Below are 12170 nucleotides of genomic sequence, written 5' to 3' on the forward strand. Positions count from 1 at the left end.
TTATGGGTCTGGCATAGCAACCCACTCCAGTATTTTCACCTGAAGAATCCCAGGACAGAGGGGTCTGGCAGGCTATAGTCTATAGGATCACAGAGAGTCAGACACGACTGAAGCGACTAAGCACAGGCACAAGATGTCAGAAGACCTGGAATCTATTTAGTAACTCTGCTCATGGCCTGGTCCTTACTCCATTCTGACCACAGCTTTCTCCTTGGGAAAAGTCCTAGGAGGATTAAATGAGGTAAGAGATTGCTTTGCCACACATATAAATTGGCATGATTGTGGCCAGAGTCCCTATTGCTTCTTATTCACTTCTATGAACAGAGCCAGGATGTTGTACAGAACTGCAGGAGAAGTGTCCTGTTTGTAATGCATTTATTTGGTTACCAAAACATCAGGGCATTTAATAATGTGCTATGAAGCAGGCCCTGACAAATTCTGATTGACAGAGACTGGCCATCTTGACTCAGTTAAGGGGCAATGCCCTGGGTCCCAGCTGTTGATCCAGTGGCCATTACCAGTGCCCCTCAGCTGACACTGTGTTCAGAGCACAGCCTCCATTCCCAAGAGCCCAAAGCCAAGAACGAATTAAGGAAAATCACCGAATTAGACGCTCACTCTACAACCCAGAGATACCAGGCCTTCTGCCCAGGGTGCAGTAGAAGGAGCTCTGAAATACGGGCTTGGGGTGACTTTGAGCTCCTGACCTTTTTCTGTGCTTCAGTTTTCTCACCTGCAAAATGAGAAAAGTAGGACTTTGGAATCTTCATGGTCTAACAACCCTATGAGGTTGTGTTAACAAATACTTTGAAAACTTTAGGATGTGTTCTTGCATTTCCCCTGTATTTAAACATTGTAGCACTTAGCCTCACAATTACTTTGCCTTCCTGAACCCCAATACCAACCACCCCCATCCCTCTCCACCATTGTCCTCTCTAAATCAGTATAGGCCATCTTCAGAGGAGGCACCGTTCAGGGAAATTTGGATTTACCTGGAACACCTTAAGGATTTTCATAAAAACATCCACAATTTAGCTTTCAAATTTAAAGAGGTTTCATTTGATTTTGGAAATTTGGGGTAGTAAATTTCTCAAGTTTCTCCATTAAAAAAAAAAATCTAGGTCCTCTCAGTCTAATAGAAAGGATAACATCATCCATTCCAAAAGGATCCTCCCCCACATTTAAAAATTTATCCCAGGCTACCTGTTTTCTTCAGAAAATGTCTGTTGGAAAGCAGCTCTTACACCCTATTGGACAGCGTGCATTCCCAAACCACCCTGGGACAGGTCTTAAAATCACATACATTAGTAATGTTTGTTGTCTAAAAACATGTTTTAGGATTTTCTTTTTAATCTTGCTCCCTGGCTTTTGAGACAAAAGAAGTTCTCCATCTAAAAGCCCATGGATAATTTCAATTTTACCATTTCTGCTAAGTCTCAAACATGGTAATGGATAAAGCAGAAACTTCTGTTGACAGGAAGTTTATCTCTCGCTAATAAAAATTGCGCATATTTATCTGGGTGTTAGAGCCATGGTTTAGCTCCCTCAGGAACAGTGAATTGTGAAGGGTAAGGTACCCAGGCAGAGAGTATCTAAAAGCTTTGACCCGAGATAGAATTTGTTTAAGCTCCTTATCTTTTGTTGCTTGCAAATAAAACCCTCAAATTCTCTGCATTACAGTAATTTCTTTCTTGATGTTCACAAGCGTGGGGAGACAGGGCAGAGTGCTTGCAGAAAGGTGATAGAGCGTTGGAAGGACTATTCTATCAGCTGACTCTGTTGCCTGTTCATCTTTTTGCAGGCAGAGCACAGCCACAGGAGGAATTGGATGGGTGATTCTCAATAAATTCATCCTCTTTGGTCATCTGAAATAACTATTGTACTTACACTGACTTTAGGACTCTCCCCTGCCTCTTTCCTGGTTTTTATCCCACCTCACTAACTGATCTTCCTCTGCCCACCTCTTACTGTAAGAGCAGCCTTTATGACTCACTTCTGAGACTCACCCAGTCTGTGGCTTTGAAGACAATCCATCAGAATTGATTCCCAATGGATGTCTTAGCCATACTGCCCTGCTGAGCTCAGACGTTCCTGCCCCTCTGCCTTCCTGATTTTTCCATCTGTATGTCACTAGACATCTCAGATTTAACTTGTCCAGAGCAAAAGTCTACCCCACTCCCCAAGTCTTCTGCAGTACCAGTCTTGTTCATCAAGGTCAATGGAAACAGCATTTACCCACCTGATCGGGTCAGAAATGTGAGTCGTCCTTGCCTCTTCTTTCTTGCTCCTGTGGCTATTCAGGTGCTGTGGGCTCCACCTCAGCTTCTGGCTCTGCCCTCTTCTCACCCATGTTTTCTGCTACCAGCCTAGTGCAAGCGTCCATCATCACTCCTCCAGACTATCGAAAAATCTCTCTACTGTTCCCCAAACTTGAATTCTTACCCTCTGACAGTCCATTTTCCATATAGCCGTTAATACAAATCAGATTATGGCAGTCCCTTCTTTAGACTTACCAATGGCGTCTCTCTGCCTTACAATAAACTAGAAAATTTTTGCTATGGTCTGCAAGACCCCTACCTGCCTCTCTCAGGTTCTTTCTTTCCTTTCTCCTTCTCCTTCCCTCATGACATTCTTCCTCTTTGTGCAGGAAGCACACGCAGTCCTTTCCTGTCTTAGCCCATTAACCCAGCTTGTTTCCTCTGCACACTTTGTCTCCCATATCTACACCTACACCTCTGTATGTCATTATTTGATTCTCAGGTAAGATGTCAACTCCTTGGAGCAATCTTCCCTGAATGCTTTCTGTGAAAGACTTCACACCCAACATCCCATTTCCTCACCAGGTTTTATTTACTTTGTAGTAGTTGTCACTATCTGCCATTATTTGCTTGCTCCTTTACTTATTTATCATCTCTTTCCATTCATTAGAGTGCTGTCTCCCTGACGTCTGAGACCTTGTTGGTTTTGCTTTCTGCTGTTTCTCTGAAATCTAGAACCTAAGACTCAGCAGCATCCATCTACAAATACACTTCCCTCCCATTTTCTGTGCTGGTGCCTCTGCTACTCTCATGAGACCTCATGGCTTTGCATTTCCTTGACTTTTCAGCATATACTGTATAGCGAATTTACCTTTATCTGCTAAAGTCTTTTGTGAAATGACTTGAAACCAGTTAAGAAAAAAAGGGCATCAAGAAATATAGACAGATATTGAAAGGGGAGACGAGAGAGAAACAAAAGGATCTTAATTTTGCTGAGGTTTGGCCAGGCCAAGAGATATCAGATAACATCAAATAGCCTTTGTTAAAATAACAGAAACTTCGACAAATTAAAATGTAACTGCCCCAGACTGAGTTATGGGGCCTTCCAGGCTCGAAACCATCTAACTTTGTTAAAGTATGCTACCCTATGCAACCTAGCATTGAAGATACGGTTTCAGTTTGGCATAAGGTACACATGCACGCTCACACACAAAGACATCTCAGATTTGAGACAGAGAAGACTCTGGGTTGGACTGTGAGAAATCAACAAGAATAATTTTTTTTTTTTCACCAAAATGAAAAGGCAGTTTGCTGACAGTGATTGTATTCATTATATTATAAAAGGCATTATATTCATAAATGCTTATATTCATTTCTGGAGAAGGAAATGGCAACCCACTCCAGTATTCTTGCCTGGAGAATCCTGTGGACAGAGGAGCCTGGTGGGCTGCTGTCCATAGGGTCGCACAGAGTCGGACAGGACTGAAGCGGCTTAGCATGCTTGCTTGCATTGGAGAAGGAAATGGCAACCCACTCCAGTTTTCTTGCCTGGGGCATCCCAGGGACAGAGGAGCCTGGTGGGCTGCCGTCTATGGGGTCGTACAGAGTCGGACACGACTGAAGCGACTTAGTAGCAGCAGCAGCATATTCATTTCTGAAAGTATCCAGAACTTTAAGAAAATAGCTACCCCCAAACTATTTCATTCAAAGATGAGAGTCATAATAATGACTAATATCTCTTCATTCCCTAAATCTTGGAGGTCTTTCTTTTCTGTTAGAAAGCTTCTCTGAGTAAATGGATGTAAAAAGCTTCAACAAGTGTCGGCATGAAAGGGGCATGATGGTCCCTGACTGGAAGGGTTATAAGTGAGCAAAGACTTAAGAGACCTCTTTGCTTTGGGCATAGCACATCATTATTTTTGATGTTCACTACTCTTTATCCCTGAGAACATTGCCATCTCCATTGCAGCATTATTTCCCAGACATTCAGCACCTCCCAAGGTTTTTCCTTTTGTCTGTCCCCTGCTCAGGTGTGTGGTGTCTCTTTCAGTAGCTGTTTCAGTGGCGCTATGACCATATTAATGTGAAAGAGTTGGTGCAACAGCAATTACAAGGAGCATCATTGTAATTCAGACACTTAATTCCCACTTAACAGTAGATGCATCCATTGATGACTCACAGGTCATGATCCTCATTCCCCTTCATCGGTCACTCTTGTTTTTGGGTCTGTGGATGGATAGGCACTTTACAAGGTTAAAAATGAAAGACTTCTGAAAAACTTTGATAACATCCTTTAGAAAGAAATGGGTAAAGAACCCTGGAGAAGGGTACCCTGTGCAGAAATCTGTAGCATTCTGTAGCATATCTGAAGCAAGTGCACTGTTGGATGTTCAGTCGAAGTTCTAGAAAATAACCACCAGAGTTGTGGTGAGCTGGTGTCGTGCAGTAGACTTGTTAGTTTACCACCAGTATTCCCCTCCTCTCCCTGAGGTACCCTCCCTGTGATAGTCATTAGGAGACTGGGAATATTGCAAAGTAAACATCTGGAAGTATTGATAGTAAACATAGGAGAGAAATGCCTTGCTGAGCCAGCCACAGGTCAGGAAACCCTAATCTTATCGGGGTCCTGGAGACCATAGCTCCATAGACTGTTTGGATGGCGTTATGTTACTGTGAACACATATGTTTTCTTTTTATCCTTTTTTTTAGGCATCCTGTTTTGGAAAAGCTTGATCATTTTAGGGCAGATTATTCTATTTTTTACCGTAAAAAAAGGTGAAAGAAAACCATGGCTCCTTTAGAGCCTGAACAATGGGAAAATACACATTTATTTCTATTTGTTTTACTTATTTAGTTTATTTGCTTGTAATATTTCTGTGGGCTTCTCTGGTGGTTCAGAGAGTAAAGAATCCGCCTGCAATGCAGGAGACCTGGGTTCAATCCTTGGGTTGGAAAGATCCCCTGGAGAAGGAAATGGCTACTCACTTCAGCATTCTGGCCTGGAGAATTCCATAAACAGAGATGCCTGGCGGGCTACTATCCATGGGGTTTGCAAAGAGTGGGACGTGACTGAGCGACTTTCACTTTCAATATTTCTGTGACTGAGGATGACCACCTAGAATTCACTCTTTCTTGAAGTGTAGTGTGTGGATCACTAGCATCAAAATCTCTAGGGAGTTTTGCTTAAAAATATACTTAGGCCCCACGATGGCTGTTGGAATCTTTGGGGCAGCACCTGGGAATCTGCATGTTAGTCTGTTCTCAGGTACACTAAACCTGAAAACCACTGAGCTATAAAAAGGCTGTGGTCTGCCTGACTGGGAGTTAGACTTCAAAGCATTGAGATTCATCTGTGCATACCTGCTTTTCTTTTCCTATAAAAGGATATAGCTTAAGTTTAATGCAAAGAGAACATGCTTTTTTCCTGGGAATTTTTAACCTGGGGTCTATGGTTAAAAGGAGAGTTTCCAGTTTTTATGAGATTCTCAAGGAGGATCATTACTCAGGAAAGGCATGTTCCAACACCAACTTAAAGGCATGCTTTCCAGTTTGGGTGGGAACATTGGGCACTCAGATTGGCCCAGATGGTGCTTGAATCTCTCATTCTTTCCTATTTCTATTCATGTCAGAGGAAATTCTAAAGTTTGTGAAGAATGAGAAATTTAGAATTTTTTTACCTCCAAACCTCTAGACCTCTTGGACCACATAACATCTACTTTCCCTCTCAGATGAATGGAGAGGATAAGACTGAGTTATTTATGAATCACACAGTGCTACACGTCTAGAAAGACAAAAACACACAGCCATGCATATGGAAGTGTCACTATGATCGTTTTCTTAAAGGTCTAGGTCTGAATTTCAGCATAAGGCAGGATTACCTGCACCTTTCTCTCTGGGATTTCTGATGTAAATACCGACATGAGAGTCAAGTACGGCCTGAGAAGGGACAGTAGAATGTGGAAGTGGGTTTGGAAACCAAAATATTATGTCAGCAGTTTTCTCTTCCATTTATTCTTACTTATCAAAACCAACTTTTTAACTCAGGGGCTTTGTTAATAAAAACATAGATAATTTCATTTGGAAGGCCCAAGAGCTTCATATTCAGGGTTAAAAAAAATTCATCTCATCCCCTCCAGGCAAAAGTATTGGAGGGTTGATTCTTCTTGCCGAACCCTCTGAATAAATTAGTGCTGGTGAACTTCTCTGCTCAGAGTAGGGGGAGGTCAGTTATTAAATACACACAGAGCCCTATAGCTGGAATCTCTGTGAAAAGTAAAACAACCACAAATACAATTTCCAAGTTTAAGCCTTCCTTTTTTATTTCTAGTACCCTCAAAACCTCTTCAAATCCATTATTACTTTTGCAGAGTTTTTGTTCGTTTGTTTGTTTGTTTGTTTTTCATTTTAACATGTTTTACAATGAAAACAGATAATAGGGTATATTTTCAAGGCTAATATCCAAACAAGTTAAGTCATCTTTTTCAGAAAGCCTTTTTGTGCAACTGCAAAGTATACTTTGGGGGTGACTATTTAGAAAGTAGACACCCCGGTGTTTGAATTAAAACTATGCAAAGGGGTAACATTCCAAATAGGAATTTGCAGCAAATGATGGTCAGGTTCTGGTGGGCACACATTTTCCTCCCCGTGAACTTGGAAGACTCAGCATGTTCTGCTGGTTAGAAATGATATCACCTAAGCACTCCACAATGCATGTAAATCAAACCCTCATTCTGTCTTAAATCTTTTCAGTGATATATGTCAATTCCTTCTCAATAAAACAATAAAACTGGAAAAAAAGAAAAAAATCTAACACACTATTCATTTTGGGGAATGAATAAGTCCTGGGGGCAGTCTTCCTTCCCTTAGGACACCCCAGCAACCACACGAGAAACACCCCAACCAATAGGAGAATGCCAGTTCCTTTCACCTAGAGTTTCAATTCCCCTGGATGCTTTATATAAGAAATTGGCGGAAATAGTCTAATGTCAGCTGCTCTGATCATAAAAACCTCAGGGTGCTCATTCTGGCACTGCTGCCATATGGGTTCTGGGAAAGGGGAGCAAGAGGAATCTGAGTCCCCTTGAGAAAAAAATGGCCTAGTGCAGAGATGGACAAGGCCAACCAGTGTATTTTCCAGGATTTATTATTATGATGATTTTTCCAGGTCTTCTAGAATGTCCAGATCTTAAAGAAGCCACAGAAGAGTTGTAAGAATGCAAAAGGGGAAAAAGACTTTTAAGAGGGGAAATATTCAGGGAAGACTGAGAAGCCTGTGGTGCCATAGCTCTGTTCTGTCACATTTTTTGAGAACCTACTGTGTGAGAGTCAATTGCTTGCTAAGTGCTAGGGGCACTCAGATGGATCCGCCCAGCCTCTGCCCTGAAGAAGCTCACAGTTCCTGCGGAGGTAACTGGCTTATTGTTGGCATAGAATCTGATCCATGATGCCTCAGGAGCCCAGAGAAAGGGACACTCCTACCCCAGCCTGGTAATCCAGCATGCTGTTCATGGAAAAGGTAATGCCTGAATTCAGGAGTTCATTCATTCATTCAATTATCCAACAAATACTCATTGAATATCAACTGCTTTTCAGACACTGTGATGGGTTTGAGTGATAAAATGACATACCCATTTTTAAAATGGAGAAGTTAGGGGAAAAGTACATAATGAGTAGGCAAAATTGATGATAATATTTTACAGCTGATCAATGGGATCTCATAACCTCCCAATACCTACCTACTCCCAAGGTTTCCTGATGCTTCCATCATTAGATATTCATTCCTTTGTCTGTCACATTCAATATCACCACTTCAGAACATCAGAAATAGATTTTGGCACAAGGAAGGCCAGCAAGTTGCCTGAGGGTACTTGGAGCCAGACCTGGGATGTTGGAATTACAGTAGGTAGAAGACAGAAGTAACCAAGGACTGACCACTCTCTTAACTTTCTCCCTGGGAGTGCCAGGAGCTGGCTGTAACAGACCCAGCCATCTAAACAGTGAATCCCGCTTGCATGCTGCACAGGTTGACCCAGACAGCCTCTCAACCTCTGTCCACTGTGAAAACACAGCACACCCAAGTTGAAGGGAATGCTGAATGACACCACGTGGGTGTGCAGTGGTCTGTGACCGGAAGGTTCGCTGGAAGCAATTTGCAAAGGAGGCCTTAGAAAACCACCTGGATGGTTATTGTAAATTAAAAAAGGAAGAGATGCCACTTTTTTCCGAATAATTTTTAATACTAGGTTTATGACTGGGTACATGTGATAGTCATTAGAGCTTATTTAACTCTGAAATTATCTGGCCCCTCAAACTCCACTGGGACTGCAGGAATCGTGGGTTAAATTTTAAAATACAAGGTCTGAAAGAAGATGATATGCTTTTCCTTGAAGAGAATAAATTCAGACTTTTAAAAAAGTCAGCTCTGTCTAGAAAGGATTGTTATCATTTCTTATATTTATTGTGTGTTTCCATAACGTGTTTGAGCTTAGAAATTCACCCAGGCACACACAATTTACTTGAGTTGGCTGTTGTGCCCTTCAATCCTGCAGTCCAAGTTGTGCTTTTCTAGTGGGTTGATTTGGAGATAGTCCAAATGTGTTCTGAACTCTGAGCTCAAATCTCAGAGGTTTTCACTTGTTCGGAGCCGAACATTTCATCGGGAGCTGAGAGTATGTGAGTTACACCGAACAGCTGTGAGGTACCCACCACCCTCTCCCCAAGGATGACACGTTCTGAAAGGAGGGTGTTGTAAGCATTCCTGAGCAAGCCAGCTAATCTGAGGCCTAGCTGGTTGGCCAGGGCCTACTTCTAAGAAGGCTCCCGCTGGAATTACAGCATCTTATAACCCTGATCTGCAAAGTCCCCCTTCTTCACAAGAGCAGCTAGGACATGGAGGGGGCTGGGAGAGGGGGGAGAGGTGACGAGACGGCCAAATGGGTGAAAAAGGAAGCTCTTGAGTCGGAAGGGAATTTTCTTTTGGGAACAGGATATTCTCTATCATTAGCTGCTCACAGGAAGGGAAATAGGAAAACAGGGTTTCTTTTCAAGTAGGGGAAACCCAACAGCCAGTGAAAATGCCAGATTTGGAATGGTGGGGAAGGTGGGTACTTATGTTTGGAAGGCAAATGTAAATACTCAGACCCCTTTGAACTCTGAAATTGATTCTGACTCCAGCCAGCCGTCCAAAGAAGTTTCATTACAGCATCAGCGTGTCCTGTGCCTTGTTGGCCTGGTGGCATCACCACCATCAGGTACGGGGCCCTCGGAGTTTGGCTAGGAGCACTGAATTTGGCCATGACACCCTTGATCAGAGGCACCCTCTCCGTCTTGGAAGCTTAGGCCTCTTCCTCCTCCTGGCGGGAGCAAAAATGCTTGTGTGTCTCATGAGAGGTCTGTGTCTGTCTTTGGCCAGTTACTTTCCAAGGAAACCACAAGAAAGATACCTTTTCAATTATTTGAATTATTTCAATATTTTTCAATTATTTCAGTGAAAAAACAAACAAAAAAAGTAGGGTGTACTATCTAGCAGCTTAATCCAGCCCCTGGGACATCGTCTAAGAAAAGTCTTATAGTGTTTCTCCTTGTGGTTACAGGAAGGCTACACTTTGGAAACTGGCATCACATATCCATGGCTCAGCAGGTAAAGAATCCACGTGCAGTGCAGGAGACTAGGAGACGTGGGTTCAATCCCTGGGTCAGGAAGATTCCCTTGGAGGAGGAAATGGAAAACCCACTCCAGTATTCTTGCCCAAAAAACCCCATGGGCAGAGCAGCCTGGCAGGGTACAGAGCTACAGTCCAAAGGGTCACAAAGAGTCAGATATAACTGAACACAAAATAATATTTAAATACAAAATCAAGGTGAGTTGTAGGGAGCAGAGAAGGAAAAGTGAAAGTCCTTAGCTTTATATTAACCAGTATGATCAATGGCTTGTATAAAAAGGAGAAAGTCCTTGATATAAAATCTTATCATCCTGCCCTGAAGTGGAAGGGCTGGTAGGAGCGACTGAAGATTTTGTTTTATTTATTCCCTGCATCAGAAGAAAAATCAATAGCTGCCTGGCGAGTCGGACGTAAGTGAGTTATACAGGCCACTGACATGGTGGACCAAACTTTATAACAACCATATTTGCCGCTGTCAGGCCACAGGCTTCAGTGGCGCCAGCTGTAATTACGGCTGATCACCTCTAATTCAGAGCTGCCTGCCTTGATAAAGGTGTCACTGGAGCAACTGTGGCATCAGTGTCGATTAGGGGTGTCATGCTCCAGGCAAACTGCTGGAGAAAGCTCTTCCCCTCTCCAGCCCCCAAGGTCAGGAGACTTCTGGGCAACCCTTGCTTTTTAACTTTTCACCCTGAGTTTGGCAATAGTCCCTAACGCTCTGATTTAAACTCCAAGGGACTCAGATGAACAGCCCTGTCCCCTGGCAGCAGATACCTTTAATAAACTAAGAAATCTCTCTGAAAAGAGTTTAGAAGTTGGGATCTTCTCTGCTTGACAACATGTAGAGAAACAAAATGTTTGTATCACCTATTTAATTCACTGATCGCAAAAAGGGATGAGAGGCAATAGGCTTGGGCAAAAGCTACAAATATTTTTGGGAAAAAAAAAAAAATTGCAACCCCATGCCTTTCTTCTGCTTTTGTGGTATTTCCAAAAAAAAAAAAAAAAAAAATTCTAGCAAACTTCCCATTTTTTAAAATTACTATTTTTTTTTTCCTTTTTGAAGGAGACAGGGTGAGGGGACGAGAAAACAGAGAGAAGATAGAGTGAAAATGCTGTGCTAACAAAGTGGCCAGGTGTCTGGATGTTCTAGGTAGAATCTTGAGCAGGAGAGGTGTGCAGTGAGGGGTGGAATTCTGCAATTAAAAAAGGGCTTCACTGTCATTTGTGAAGGATAATGTTTGACTCCCCCCTCAACCACCCCAGGCTGTTATTCCTCCCTCTGTAATTAAGAAAGAGACACACGCACTGTTCTCCCTGTATCCTTTAAAACTCACAGACAGCCCCACCCATACCACTGCTCCCCCAGCCAGTGGCGGAACCCACAGAGTGTCTTCATTTGGGGGGTGAACCTCTTCTAACTCCCTCTTCTTCTGACGACGACTCACCTGAGAGTGGAGTGCTAATCTCGGGAAGACAAGCTCTGTGTTTTGCAACGAGGGTCCTTCTCTCTTCTGCACACAAAAGAAGAGTGATCAACGGGGGCCACGGGAGTAGGGACCACGATTCCCACTTCTGGACGGCTCCTCACGCAGGCAAGTGTTTGGCCCAAAAGTAGGTTTGCCCTTCCTGACAAGGAGGTCAGATGTGACAGATCTCTGGTGGAGAGCTGGTGGTTGACACTGAGCGACAGAAAACCCTATCCAGCTCCAGGACACAGAGGGGCAGTGAGGCCCTGGAGACGGATCATCTGGTTCTGAAGAAAGCCTGGGCTGGTGACCTGTCTTAGTTATTCTTACTCATCTTTCCAACCTGCTCTTTCATCTCCATCTCTGCCTGCATCTCCACTGTTGTCCTTTCTCCAAACTCAGGGACTTTTTTAAAAATCAGCATAAAAAAAAAAAAATCAGAACCAGTGGACCCCTGCCCACAGAACTCAGGGTCCCTCTCTGAGTCCCAGGCAGCTGGGCCATCCCCAGGCGGTACTGTTTCCTCGCTCTGTTTACTCGTTTCTAAGGGCAATTGCACCACTAAGGCTCCCTGAGTCTGGAACTCGGCCTGGGGCTGTTTTGGTTACATTGAAGTTTTTGCTTCAGTTCTGCCAGATTTAAATGGTGACTTCACCAGCACTGAGCTAAAAAGAAGGGGGAGGAGGGCGAACCCAGGAGAAAGAGAGCGCGCGAGCGAGCCGGAGGGAGAGAGCCAGAGCCGGGCGCTAGAGAAGGGCCAGCACATTACATCATCGCTTGGC

General features: G+C 43.4%; 1 protein-coding gene and 1 long non-coding RNA gene across 17 annotated transcripts in view; one reads left to right on the forward strand and one right to left on the reverse strand.

Annotated features, from left to right (window-relative positions):
* CREB5 (cAMP responsive element binding protein 5) overlaps positions 1–12170 on the forward strand; it is a 489069-nt gene that overhangs the window by 339295 nt on the left and 137604 nt on the right. The window lies entirely within an intron of this gene.
* LOC147374147 (uncharacterized) lies at positions 10897–12101 on the reverse strand. Its single transcript, XR_015162490.1, has 2 exons — positions 11368–12101; positions 10897–11115 (listed from the first exon to the last, which is right to left on the reverse strand). It is a non-coding gene; the product is annotated as an uncharacterized LOC147374147 (long non-coding RNA).

Source organism: Bos grunniens, chromosome 4 (genome assembly GCF_055505025.1).
Source record: "Bos grunniens cultivar Pamir isolate PY7600 chromosome 4, Bosgru_T2T1.0, whole genome shotgun sequence".
NCBI lineage: Eukaryota > Metazoa > Chordata > Mammalia > Artiodactyla > Bovidae > Bos > Bos grunniens.